The sequence below is a fragment of the Dryobates pubescens genome, chromosome 4 (genome assembly GCF_014839835.1).
Source record: "Dryobates pubescens isolate bDryPub1 chromosome 4, bDryPub1.pri, whole genome shotgun sequence".
NCBI classification, from domain to species: Eukaryota; Metazoa; Chordata; class Aves; order Piciformes; family Picidae; genus Dryobates; species Dryobates pubescens.
The window spans coordinates 38,531,410-38,544,782 of record NC_071615.1 but is presented as its reverse complement, the minus strand read 5'-3'; the positions used below and the strand labels follow the sequence as shown (position 1 = coordinate 38,544,782).

Genomic DNA, 13,373 nt, shown 5'->3' with positions numbered 1-13,373 from the left:
CAAATGTCTAATGAATGACTTAATGTTCCTTCTTGTCTCCCAAGACCTCCAAATGTAACTTTAGTGTTTTAAAGCTACAAACATCAATGGAGTTGTCCATTCCATACTGCATGTGAATTTGCTGGACCTTTTCCCTTTCAATAAGAAATGGTGTTGGATACTGTTCCAATATATAGCAAAACACTTAAGGCCCTTAAAACTTAAGTGAGTATATTGAAGTTACACACAGCATTAAAAAAAATGGTTGCAATTGTGAACATAATTTTAGCCACCAATTTTCACTTTAACGTGATGTTATGAAACTGAGAGCACTTGAAACCATTTTTAAGGCAATATGGTCATTCAAACCCAGGCTCTCCTCTCCCAAACCACTAGATCAAACATTTTCTTGCAAAGCCTGTGAAATTTTTGTGCTGTACCAGAATGATTTATCACAATTAAGTGACTAGTCACTGCACTTCAGTGTTTTGATCCAAATTTAGTAACTTTGAGGCTCAAATAGACTGGGACTGAATTCCTTCCCTGGGAGAAAAAGAATCTCTTGAAATCAGTGTTTTAAAGGGAAAGCGGCATATTAAACATTGGAGAATAAAGCCAAGTGCTCATCATGTGCTACTAGGAAGCTGCCATTTAGGAAGCTATTTATAAGGTTGACTGCTGGATCTGAATTTAAAGCCTACTGTGTGTGATACTACACCTCCTAGAACATGTTGTTTGTTTTTCTTCTGAAGATATAGAGAATTTTTTGGGTTTGTGTGCATATGAAGAGAGATGAATGGATTTATTATATTTTTTAATAGATAGTGAGCTTAAGGATAAGTAAAGGTGTGTCACATTGAAATTTTATTTGCGGATGCCTTATATACCAAGCGTAGTGTATAAAACTGTGGATTTATTGCACTATATAATGTAAAAACACATTTCATTTGTACTGTTGAAGATGGTCTATGTATTCAAACTCGTTTGCAAACAAAAAGCTGGTGTTTTGGAAATAAGCAAATTCAAACCAGTTAAATGTCTTTCACTATGTGTTTAGATGCTGATTTACAGACACTAGGTACTATATAGTCTAAGGAAACCACTGAGAGTACCCTAAGAGAATTGAGAATTCTCTTTTAAGGAGCCAGAAATCTTTATAAACAAAATGGGGCTGGCAAGGTTTTACACGGTTACTAAAATGAAAAATACTCCAAAAATTTCTAGCACTTGTGTCTTACGTGAAAATTAAAGCCTTTGAAGGTAAATTTCAGAACACAAGAATGGATGCAGTTATAAAACAATCAGAAAAGCCATGGTAAAATGTTATTTTCATACTTCTATGAGTTTTATTCTTATAAAAAATTATTAGCAGTATGCTATGATTCATCTAGATTGCCCGAAACAGTCTTCAAAGCGCATGTCTTTTTAGGCCCATATAGCATCAAAGTGAATTTAGAGATGAGTGAATGGTCATTCTAATAAACCAAACCCTCATGTTTCCAGCTGCTGTCCTGAGGGTAATTTGGGAATGGCACCCATTCCTCCCAGACGATGGAAGTTTGGCAGTGTTGGCACTGCTTAGAAATCTGCCCGTGTTTCAGAGGAATTTCTTTGAGTCAAGGCAAACTGCCATCAAACACCTTGAGAACCTGTCAGTGGAAGTTTGATCTGCTCCCGTGTCCTGTGTTTTGGTGCGTGGGAGGCACGGGCATACACACATTGATTTTCATGCCGCTGCTACTGTTTCCTGTTTTTTCTTTCCCGAGTAAATCTGGACGTTCTCACGGGCCCTTGCCCGGTTGTTGCTACCTACAGATAAATACCCACGCACGTGTCGCTGGGGAGCTGGGGACACCGGACGTGTTTCGAGCAGTGAGATTCGTGAAGGTTTCCCAGCAGGGCCAACCAAATGGAGGCTCTGGAGCCGGGCACGGCTGGCAGCCACTGAAGCGGCTCCTGGTCGCCAGCCGGTCACCGGGCCGGCCTTGCCGGGGGACAGAGGCGGCGAGGGAGCAGCTTCCCCTGGTACCCTCGAGCCGCGGTGCCCGCGCACCTGCGTGGGAGCGGCTCCGCGGCCGCCCCCAATCCCTCCCGCGGCAGCGTGCCGGCCTGGGCGGCAGGTATCGAGGGCGGGCGCCGCGCAGGTGCGCAGGCTGGGCCGCGCGCGGGCGCGGCCGGTTTCACAGGCCCGCTGCTTCGTAGCCGGTGGGAGGGTGACCGGCGGCGCGGCCACCGCCGGCGGGGAGAGCCGGGTAAACTTTGGGTAAGTGTTGCGCTGGTGCGGAGGCAGCCTCTTTCCGCACTGTTAGGGGGCAAAGGGGGAGCGAAGCCGTTCTGAGCGGGGCGTGGGTCTTGCCGCACCGCCGCGGAGTTACCGGGCGGCGCCCGGGCGATGCAGGCGCCGGACAACAGGTACCGCAGCTGCGCGGGGGCGGGAGGGGCTATGTGTGTGTGTGTGTTTCGCCTGTCCCCTCCCCCATGCCGCCCGGACAGAAAGGGGTGGGAGATGTGCTGTCGCACAGCTGCTTAAAACCGCGCGGCGCGGCGCTGGCTGCCCGTTCCCGGGAGCAGGGCTGCCGGGATTTGCGCTGCGCCGCGGTGGGCGGCGGGAGCGGGGCGGCGGGAGCGGTCCCGCGGGGCTGGACGTGCTGGGTTGCGGCAGCCGGCGGCGGGGTGGGGGCTGGCGGCAGTGGCGTCGCTGGCCGTCGTCCGGCTGAATGGCCGGTTCCCGCGGCTGCCCAGAGCGCCGGGCTCTCTCGCATCCCAGGGCCGTGCGTCTCCTCCTCCAGCATCGCACTGCAGTAAGTTCGGGAGTCGCTGAGCGACTGAACCGGTTACCAGCGCGGAACCGGGAGGAGGGATAATGGTGCATGTACAGTGTCTGTGTATGGAGGTACTGGAGGGACTAGGCAGAAAGTTGTAGCTAGCCGGGCTGTGTTGAATTGGTCATGACTCGTGGCTTTGGTTTCCAGTTAACCCTGATTTGCCTCGCTGACCTACATCACTTTACCGTACCCCAGGCAATGTCCTGCTGCTGCCCGGGCTTCCGCTGGTGGCTGGGCTGGGAACGGTGAGTTGCTGAAGCAAGCAGAGTGGGTGCGAGCACACCGAGTGTAGGAAACAAAAGATGCAACTGCAAACTTGTGGTTTAAAGGCTGATTTGCTGAAACTTTGAGTGTTGATGTGACAGACTGTCTGTCTAAAGGGGTTTTTTTCAGAGAAGAATGAAAAATCCTCTGCTAACTGACAAAACTTGGATGTCTGAAGTCAATTTAGATACAATTTATTCTTTTATGTGGTCCAGTGTTCTGATCCGGTTAGGTGAAAAGACTTTTATTTATCGGGAGTGCATATAATTACGTTTTTCATTGTGAGCATCCTGTTTTGGAAATAGATGAAGGGTTTTCTCAGAAAATTACCGTATCATAGTTTGTTTCCTCAGCTAAACGATCAGATTGTAGGGTCTTCAGTTAATTCTTCTTTCTATCTGATTGCTTTTCTACGAATTTAGTGACAACTTCATCAATTTTTCAGAAGCAGTTTTAACTGGTTGATGCAACTACAGAAAGCAGATGGAATGATTAAGCTTATAAAACCTATACCATAGAATAGGCAGTGCAACAGGATGGGGGATACCAGTAATTCTTGAAAGAGCAAGTCTGTAAGGTTTTCTTTTAAAACCCTTAAACACTTATTGTACTTTTATTTAGATCATTTGACCTAATATAGCAATGTAATAGGTTTCATTCTTTGCACTTGAATGGTATGATGCTTCTGCATGTATTAAAGGGTCCTTAGATACTGAAAAAAATTCCATACCAAGAATTTAATATGAATTCCCAAATTACTGGACTTATTCAATGCTTTATGGATAAAATGACAGGAAATAAGTTCTTTATTTCTCCCTGAAGTGATAATCCAATATTGTTCAGAGCCTGACATCCTTCTCTGGTACAGACTCTGAACAAGCATCCAGAAACATGGGGAATCACAAAGCAGGGCTTTCCTCCAGGGGACAGAGCTGTCATCTGATGTTCATTTGTCAAGGTGGAAGGACTTTGTTGTTTATCATGGCAGGGAGATCCTGAAACAATTACTTAACAATCTGAAATGTGTGTGGAATGAGACATTTATGCTATAGATTCGAAATATCGGGGACTCAAATCTGCTAATCTAATTTAGGTACCAGCAAACAACAGAATTTGCTGTTTTTAAGCATGTTCAGGAAAAAAGACACTATATATGTGGTTTTTTAGGTAGAAGAAATGTACACGAACTGTTATGAACTGAAATAATCTCTGGTAAACACCTGTAGGTATCTTTAACATTCAGAGAATAGTGCTCAGTAGCAATGCATAAATGAACAGATAAGTTGTTTGTGAAGAACTTGTAAGTAATAATGTCTGCTTTGAGGAGCACTAGACACATTTAATATTTATAAGGAGGTTTTGTGCGGTTTCTGCTCTGTCATTCAAGTAACTTTATGAGACAGGTCTAGGCTCCTCTTGTCAATGGAGTGAGATCACTGGATCAGGATTGAAGAGAGTAAGAGAGTTGTAGGAAACCAGCTAGAGCAGCATTTTGATACATCAGAGTGTAAACAGAACACGTTTGGGATTAAAGATATGTCAACAATGGAAGACTTCAAAGTCAGTTGGCTGGGTAGGTAGCTGGACAGAACTTCTTTTGCTTTGGGCACTGAGTTGTGAATGGCAGAGGTAGAATGAAAGATAACGGGTTGAAAATATGCTTTATAATTAACGTAATCATTATTTAACATATCATAGAATCTCTCCATTGGCAGGGACTCATAGTATCATTGAGTCTTCCAGGACTATCTAAAATGAAACCATATGATGGAGGATGTTGTTGAGATGGTCCTTGAATGTTCCTTGAATATAGATGACATATGATGTTTAATTCACTTTGAATTATGATCTTTTTTTGATCATTGATAAATTAAGCCTTCTGCACACAATTTTAACAAGTGTTTTTAAAGGTTTGGTTATTTCTGATGTTTCCTTGGTTGAAGTTAACCGTGTTGCAAGGAGCGCTTTACATGTTATGTTTGTTGGTACTGTATCTTGTCTTTTGCCATGGTAAGACTTCTACCTTGTTGTGAAAAGTGTGTGATGAAACATTTCTACCTCTATCTGGAATGATGGAAGAATGACAACAATCAGAAGGGAGAGAGATAGTGAAAGAACAGATCTTGTTTTGTGGTTTGGTGGGCAGGAGCAAAATAATTTCAGCCAGACATTTACCTGTGGAAAGGAAAAAGGGAAGGACTGTGATGTGAAACCTGGGAGGTGTTAACAGGGTGCAGTGTTGTGGAGCAACAGGATGTTTGGCTTCTGCAAAAGCATTAGTCTTGTATTCCAGCTCTCTACTTTTTGCTATGAAGTGAAGTTTGCAAGCTACTGCAGGAGTCACCAGTTGAGCTTTGCATTTCTGTCTCAAGAAAACAAACAAACAAACAAATTGATAAAATGTACCAGGCCTTGCTCTGGATGCTATTCACAATTATTTATTTATTTTTCTGCCTTCACAGTTCTAAAGTCTCATAAGTTCTAAGTCTTATTCTATAGGAATTGCAGTATTTTACAGCAAATATAATCGAGAGACGATGATATGGAAGGCTAAAAAATATTGTTTCTGTGAGAATTCTCTGTGAATGACCTGGCGACGTTCAGTCGTGAGTTTCCTCAGAGAGGTTCATTGTTTCCTGTGAGACTTACAAAATAATCAGTAATAGTAGACTTAGGACAATTATTTGTCCATTAATTGTAATCTTTCATAACAGTATTTTATTAATAATTTTCTCTTTGGGTTCTAGCTTTATGGCTGAGCCAGCAAATTCAAAGTACTGGAGGAACGCTTAAGAAGCAACACGCTGAGTCTCACTGAAAAGAATTGGATGTTTTTAAGTTATTTTTGATACCTTGTCTGCAAGAGTGGAAAAAAGTTATGAATATTGGCTTTGAACCTCATATCATTAATTTGTCAGACTGACCTAGTTTTCATTACACTAATGATGCTCTTACTGCAGACAGAAATGATGATACAGGTAAGGTATATCGCAAGTTGAGAAGTAAGATTTTATTTATTTATTTAATATTAGGATGAGCTTGTGTCCCCAAACACCCAGTGAAGCAGCTTTTTGCAATCTACAGCAATTTCTTTCTTTCTTTTTTTTTTTTTTTTAAAATTGTTTCTGAAGAAAATGGAAGATGTTGTGAATAATGTTTGCAGCAGTTTAGCCTGGAGGGGATATAGGCTTGTTTAGTTGGTTTGCCACAAGTTTAAACACTTAACAAATGTGAGCTTTTGGAGGCTGTTTATTTTTAGTCCAATCTCTTAATACCAGCTTGGAATGTAAATGTACAATTCTGACACTATCATGCTGCCCTAAACTATTCCCAAAACAAAAACCACCTAAAAACACCCAACCCCCTAAATAATCTCCAAACCAAAGAAAAGTGAGCAAACGTATTTTTCAGTTCAGTGTTACTAGTTGGGCTTCTAATTGCTGTGACATGCGAGCTTTTTATCTTTAGATTGTTAGTTATATACTATAATAAACTGTGAATAAAATGACATCTGGGTAGCGCTCTCATAGATTCATAGAATACCAGGTCGCAGGGGACCTTAAGGATCTTCTAGTTCAATAGAAGTCAAGCCCAGAATCCTGTCAAGCTGGACCTTGAAACTGTCTCTACTGTAGGAAAATGTACCACCTCCCTTGGGAGTTTATTCCAATGTTTAATCTTTCTTGTTTGTTAATGATGTTAATTTCCAGGAATGAACTTGCTAGGAATTTTTCTTTAATGAAAGTGCCTTAATTTTTTTTCTTTTATTTTTTATGTTGGTTTTCAGTTAAATTTTGATTACTTGGCTTGAAATTGTTTTGTGATTGCTTTGCTGTGTTTTCCATGGCATGTCTAGGGCTCAGTGGTAGTAATTGGTAGCTGATTTCCGAGTCTTTAGAGTAGAAGAATCTCAACGGATACGTAATGCAGTTTTCACAAAAGTCTGTTGCACTGTGCACCAAATTCTGAGAGTCTCCTGTTGGGAAATGGTGCTTTACTTCCCTTTTGGATTGTCTTGTAGGACATTATGAAGTCCCCTGTAGTGGTGGTTTATTCAGGGAGCCGGGGAGCTCATATGGATAGTAGAAACTTGCTCCTTTTTTCCTTTGCCTTCAGAAACATGCCATGTAAAGGCAAAACAACTAGTATACTGGTGGGATGGGGAGAGAAGTAGAAAAGTGGGGAAACCTGTGGGTTGAGATAAAGATGATTTAATAGCTAATGCAAACCAAGGAATTCATGCGCTGCTCCCCTTTGGTGGGTCAGTGCTCAGTCATCTCCTGGAAAGCAGGTCTCCCTTCAGCTTTATATGCTGAGCATGGCAGTATGGAATATCCAAGGCTCTCAGCAACCTGATCTAGTGGAGGATGTCCCTGCACACTGTGAGGTGGTTGGACTAGATGACCTTTGGAGGTCCCTTCCAACCCAAACCATTCTATGATCTGTTTGGGTCAGCTGTCCCAGATAACTAAAACAGCCCTGTGTTACGAACACTGTTTGCGGCACAATTGCAAAACATAGCCCCATATTAGCTACTATGAAGAAAATTGATCCAACCAAGCCCAGTACATTCATGCAGTTAGATATTTAAATGCTTGTGGTCATAAATGGTTGACAAACTAGATTTAAGCAGAAGATAGGCATGACAAATAGTAAGGCAGCTGTATCAGCCCAGGAAAGACTCATGAATGATGTGAAGTTACTGGGTTTTCCTGTCCTGTCTTCTGAGAGGAAAATAAGTGGTGTCTTGTTAATGAAGCTATGGCCTAGACATAAGTGATACAAACCACTACAGTCCAAGAATCAATAATCTGCTGCTTTTTTTTTCCTCTGGAATCTTTTGCTTTTTTAATTGTAGATTTTCTTATGTTTCCTGCATAATATGCTTACATCCATCAACTGCGTTGGAGATAATAGTAGAATAAGGCCAGAAAGGTATTTTTTGAGAAGGGAGGAAGAAAAAAACAAAAAACAAATAAATAACCAACTAGAGACAATAGCAAAACAAAAACCTGAACAAAAAACCCCCAACTGAAATAGATCAAAACAGCCAAATACATGGTTACAGAAAGGAATAAATTAAGCAAGCAAAGTAAGATTTAATGGTTACTGTTTGGGGTTTTTTTTGTTTGCTTTATTTTTCTTCAAGGCTTTCCACAGATCACAGAAACACTCAGGTTGGAAAAGATGCTCATGATCAGCAAGTCCGACCGAGAACCTTACTCTACAAGGTTCACCCCTAAACTACATCTCCAAGCACCACATCCAAATGATCTTTAAACACATCCAGGGTTGGTGACTCAACCATCTCCATGTGCAGCCCATTCCAATGCCTGACCACTCTTTCAGTGAAAACTTTTTCCTGATGTCCAGTCACAGCTTGATCTATCACTTTTCTTCAAAGAGAAAATATTTCTTAAATTTAAGAGAATTTAAGCTAGTGAATTCTATAAAAAGTTTTTAAGATTAGAAAGGTAAAACTTAGGTGAAGCAAGGATGCTGCTTCCTTGTACTTCTAGAATTAGTTTTCTTTTTTTACTCAACATTTTTGCTTTGATAATTTCTTCATATTTTGATAATGTAATCATCATTTAGAGTTAAAAATTTTGGTATGTTGAAAATATACATAAATGGGAATAATCTGTGCTATATTCAGTATCTAAATACCATCTGGTTACCTTCTGTTTCTCATATTATTGCTAATGGAAACATAAAAGCACCTGCTGAGGGAAATTTTAAGATGATCATCCTGTATAGGTCAGTTGAGGTACATTCTGGATGTATCCATGCCTCTCAATTAATTATAAAGGGTGCCTGTCTGGGATGACTCTTTCACAGTTTAATTTTAAGGCATCCAGCTTTGGGTGAGATAAATTTTACCCTTGGGTATTTTCTCAATTAAAAGGAAAAGTGTAAGGTAGGATTGAACTCCTAAGAATGTATCAAATCCTCTCCATGCATTACTGAAAATAAACATGAAGTGAAGTAGCCTTAAAAAAAGTGATTGCTTAGAATGGGCCACATACCAGAAGTTAAATATCAAAGGACCTATTTTTAAGTATGTCCAAATAAACAGCTGCTTTGGAGTATTTCCATTTGTCTTCATGTCCTAAAAAAAAATGGCTATGATATACTTTCATTAAAAAGTCTCTTTCATTAATATCCCAATAACACTTTATAAGTGAAAATAAAATTAATGAGTTTTCTGAAACTCTGGATTTACTTGGACACTGTGAAGGCTTGCACAGAATTGTAGTTTTAGCTTGTTCTACATGTCAAACTGAAAAGCTGCTATGGCTGCATCTGGCTTTATTGTCATATGCTGCTGTAAATTTAAGATGGTGTACTACTACAATGACTTCTGCTCCGGAGGGGTAGTGGGTGCTTTGGCTTTTTTTCTTTTTTTACTTAAAAGAGCTCATGAAAAGGTTTGTGTTTAAACAACCTTATAACTTCTGTGTCAAAGAATTCAAACCTTCTAAACCGTGAAGTCTTTTATGCAACAGGGATAAAACTTTGTACCGCCCTTTGTTAGGCTTAGCGGTGTTGACACAACCTGGATGAAGTCTAGGGAAACTGCCCAGCTTTGAAGATTAGGTATTATCAATCACAGTAGATTACTCTGATAAGAGTATTCACTTGCTTCCTCTTTAAATGGAAAAGGCCAAGTGATTATTTGTTGTTTCTTACATAGTAAAATACTGTGTTCAGTTACCAATTATTTTTTTTTTGCCTTTGTGAATTTGAAAGAATGACTCATCGAAAAGCTTTATGTTCTGTCAAAGACTGTTTCTTAGAAATAATGTAGGCAACCAGAAACTTAAGCATAAAAACAGATTGTGGGGTTATTTGTGTGAGTGATCAAGATATTTTTATACTCTTTATTATACAGTGCACCAATATGGTAGTTTTTTCACGTCTCTGTTGGTGTTGAGAAAAATCATCTTGGTGGATGATCCAGTACTTGCATCTAATTGTATCTATAATGAACAAGAGGAAATTCAAGGCTCTAGTAAGGATTTCTGTGTTCTTTATTCAAGCCTGATGAACCAGAGGTCAGGGTAGATCATCTGTCAATGACAGAAGAATTTGTAGAACCGTACAAATACCCTTTTCCAAATAACAATAACATTCAGTCCTGTTTCTATGTAGCTGAACAAGTAGATAGCTCATATATTCTTATTAGCTTCCTCTAGAGCCATATGGAAGATTGTACGCTTTTGAAGAACACTTCTTCAGGGTATAGGTCATACACTCTCTGACCTTATTTCAGTTCAGGACACATTTATGATCAACTTTGGTCACTCAGTGAAGCTTTTTCATTTCAGATTCTACATTAGTGACTCAAAAGTCTGTCCAGTGAAAAGAAGAGGTGATCTATTGCCCTTTCAGTATCTGAAAATGATGATCTATTAAGACAGTGAATGCAGCATGATTACTCCAGGACCCTAATTAAAAGGATAGCCACTACTGTGGGGATAAAGTAATGCTTTAATGATCTGGAAACCTTGAAAACTTCTGTAATTTATCTTTAATTAATTTGCCATCTTAAGATAAATGTAAATAAAAGCAGTTCTTGCAAAATACAAAAACAAACTACTGCAATGCACTGATTTATAATGACAGCAATTACAGAACTGAATGAGATTCCTGCTTTGTTTATTTGCACTAAAATCATATCTTAATCTTCGATGTAACCTGACAAGGTACAGCTCCTTAGATTTGCTGTGAGGTCAGGATCTGTTCCATCTTGCATTATTTACGTTCTTGGCCAGCTTGCGCCAGAGATCATCACAAGCAGGGAAAGTTTGCCAGTTTTATACATATTTCTTGGCACATTCTGCATTTTTCATTCAGATTCAAATGCTTCATCCCTTCCCCTTGGAGCTTATTAATCTTTAATTTATTCAGGAAAAGTTTCAGCACTCCTCCCATTGTCTTGTTTATTGCTTCTCTTCTTTGGAAATGCAAATACGGGTTTAGCAGACCAGGTGCCATGTGCTTAAACTATGACCAAACTATTAACCCATGGAAGAGTAAAATCCTGTTCCTCTCCAGAAGAGTTGGTATGTGTATCCCAATATGAAGATCTTCAGTACTTGCTGAACCTTGTTTTTTTCATAGCAGTGTGCATGTTGATAACTGTGCTTGTCACTGACATCTGAATATGAGTCACATTTGTAGCTCATTGCTGTATGTTGCTCTCAAAGTTGTTTTGAATCCTGCTCTATGATTGAGGGATGCATTGACAGGCAGGTATACAGGTTCTATTTATAGAGGTTCTATATGTCTACTTCATAGAACGTAAATGCTTTGAACACTTCAAACTGGTATCTACAGGTTTAATGTCTTAGGGATATGCAAGAAATTGTAAGGCTTTTAAAAGGTAGTTCTTTGTGAAAAGCACAGAATTTGGAGAGACTTTAAACTGTTCAAAAATCAATCAGCTGAAGGCATAACAACTGTGGTGATGATCTTCAACCTGTGGGTGTTGTAGAAGGGAAGATAATACTTAAGACTTATCTTCATTGCTGAGTGTTGTCATTGTTCCTGCAGATTTAACACAAATTTCACTACTTCTTTTTTTGGATACTCTAATGGAATTGAAGAAGGGAAGGGAAAGAGAAGCAGTTCGAGTCAGCATATCCTTTCTGTCTTAATACTTTAACTGCCCCATAATGCCCTAAAATACATTAAAATGGAGTCAGCAGCGTACTAGGAAGACCTTAAACATTATTGCTAGGGTTTTGATGGGAAAGAATTATATATGTAGTAGATGGATTCTTCTGAAGAGTTGATGATGCAGATTCCATTCCTCAATATAGGGGCAATGACATGCAGTAAATACAAGAAAAACTTGAGCAACAAGGGATGCTTTTCATTAGTTATTATCAGGTTATTTTTGAGAACTATACATTCGACAGTAATGCTCATTTGTGTGTCCCAGTGTTTATAGTAAGCATGTGCTGTATGCATGGCAAGTGAATACAGTGCAGTACAGAGTGTGGTAAACATTGTAGCATTTACGTTTTCTTTCTTTCTTTCTTTTTTTTCCATAGCAAAGTCATTACTATTAACCACTTTTGTGCAGACTTTTTTTGTGGAGTCAGTTTCTGCATGTTGTCCTAAAATTTCACTGTGACTTATTTGTACCCATGTGACTATTACAGCAGGATGTGACAAGCTGTGACTGGGTAGGTTTAGACTGGATATTAGGGGGAAAAAAATCATGGAAAGAGTGGTCAGGTATTGGAATGAGTTACCCATGGAGGTGGTTGAATCACCAACTGTGGATGTGTTTAAAGGTCATTTGGACATGGTGCTTGGAGATGAACCAGGGGTTGGTTGGTTTGGTTAGGGGTGTACCTTGTAGAGTAAGGTTCTTGGTTGGACTTGCTAATCCTGAGGGTATTTTCCAACCTGAATGTTTCTGTGATTCTGTAACATGTGACTGTGATCATTCTTCATCCCTCTTCTTAGAAGCATAAGGATAGCTTTACCTGACCATAGTAGAAGTCTGTCTGGACTAGTATACTGTCTCCTAACAGTGATTACCAAGAGAAGAATATAAGAGTAGGCTGAGCATCCTCGCAACTCCAACACACGTTTATTATTTTACAGAACTCAGATGTATCCCATTGCTCTGTCTTGAAGCTGGGGAACTCCAGGATAAATCTTTTGTTCCTTTTGAACAGATTGCTCCATCTTTTTGTTCTTCTCTTTTTCCAGTTTTATACTAATGAAATTGAAAACCCCAAAGTCTATAGTTATTCAAAATGCAGGTATAGTAGGGTCCCTCCAATGCAATAAATTGGTTTATTCTCTATTCTATTATCAATTTTTTTCTTCTCTTTTTATTTTTTCTTTTTGAATGCTGCTGAGCACTGCTCATATGTTTTCTGATTATAATTCCAAAATTTCATTACTGAGTGATAACTCATCACTGATGAGCTCACTGCTCATCACTTTAAGTGTACAGCTAGGATTTATTATTTTTTTTTCCTATGTGCATTACTTTATATTCATCAGTGCTGAGGCATCTGAGACTATTCCAGGGGCAAGTGGAGGGCAGCATTAGCAAAGCAAGAGAAAGCAGAGCCAATCTATTGGGGGATTTAGTGCCTATATTATACTTAAATTCTGTTTTAACTTTAAATCTTTTCCTGTTTCTATCCTTGAAAACATGACACTTGTGTTAATGTTTCATTGGTATGGGTATAGTAACAAACAGAAGAATGGCTTGGTCATCCATTGGAAATGGGTTGGGGTTTTTTGTGAATAAAAAGGATATGGTGAACTTAAATT

The 13,373-nt window shown here is 39.7% G+C and overlaps 1 protein-coding gene across 8 annotated transcripts in view; it reads left to right on the top strand.

The window, feature by feature from the left end:
• The first annotated feature begins 2,183 nt into the window (after positions 1-2,183).
• The window catches only part of DGKB (diacylglycerol kinase beta), a 350,303-nt gene continuing 339,113 nt past the window's right edge, over positions 2,184-13,373 (top strand). For 5 of the 8 annotated variants that reach the window (XM_054161144.1, XM_054161141.1, XM_054161143.1 and 2 more), the window contains exon 1: positions 2,666-2,780. The gene's annotated coding sequence lies outside the window, so the exon portion shown is untranslated. Of the gene's footprint in view, positions 2,243-2,375; positions 2,392-2,665; positions 2,781-2,971; positions 3,050-13,373 lie in introns of those variants that run through there. The other 3 variants (XM_054161138.1, XM_054161140.1, XM_054161139.1) reach the window with 3 other exon arrangements.